Consider the following 867-nt stretch of genomic DNA (forward strand, 5'->3'; position numbering starts at 1 on the left):
CACTTTCTTTCTGAAAAGTTTACAGTAAATTTGGTTTTAATTATGCAAACAGCAGCTTTTTAAGAGAAGTAAGTAAATGTTAGGTCCTTCTGTTTAAACAACCACAAAAAAGAAGGCTTCCCCTACATTCATTTTGCACGGTTCAGGCCACATGAAAAAGTGTAGCAGAAATATTGAAAAGGGATTCGAAGGGTTGAACTACTGCCTGAAGGTTGCATCCTCATCTGAAGCCTAACTTGACTGTGAACTTTGATGGGAAATTGATGGAGAGCTCCTGGCTTTTGCAAGATTGGGGAAGAAACACTTACTTGGTTCTATGGAAAAAAGTCATCTTACTAGGAAGGTTTCACACAAATTAACCGCATGGGAACTGTTAAAACCTAACATTCATGATCCCACACATTCTCTTGTCCTTGAGATAAAATACGTATGAATTCTTTCCAGTGGAAACCAGTGAACTTTTTTAACAGCTTTGGGAGTTTTTTGGTATAATAATTTTTTTACCGGAAATGTGTCCTCTGCAGACTACTTAAGGCTTGAGGTTTTCCAGGAGTCCCATTTTAAAAGTGTTTGTACACGGTTTAACACTTTGCTATTTTCTATTTTGGTTTTGTATATTTTTATGTGTACACAGTGTACAGACTTTTCTCTTGTAAATAAAACATGTTCACGATTTGTCTAGAAGTTTCTGTTTTCATTTGGAGAAGCTGCAATACCGGCGGGCTGTCCCGCGGCGGGGGGGGGGGGGGGAGGCACAAAGCCGAGATCTGATTGGAAGATTGTCAAAAGAGTCACACCAGCAGGACTTCAGGCGCTGAGTGTGGACACAGCCGGGCCTGAGACAGAGGTGGGGTCCATCACTCTCCC

Source organism: Phacochoerus africanus, chromosome 5 (assembly GCF_016906955.1).
Source record: "Phacochoerus africanus isolate WHEZ1 chromosome 5, ROS_Pafr_v1, whole genome shotgun sequence".
NCBI classification, from domain to species: domain Eukaryota; kingdom Metazoa; phylum Chordata; class Mammalia; order Artiodactyla; family Suidae; genus Phacochoerus; species Phacochoerus africanus.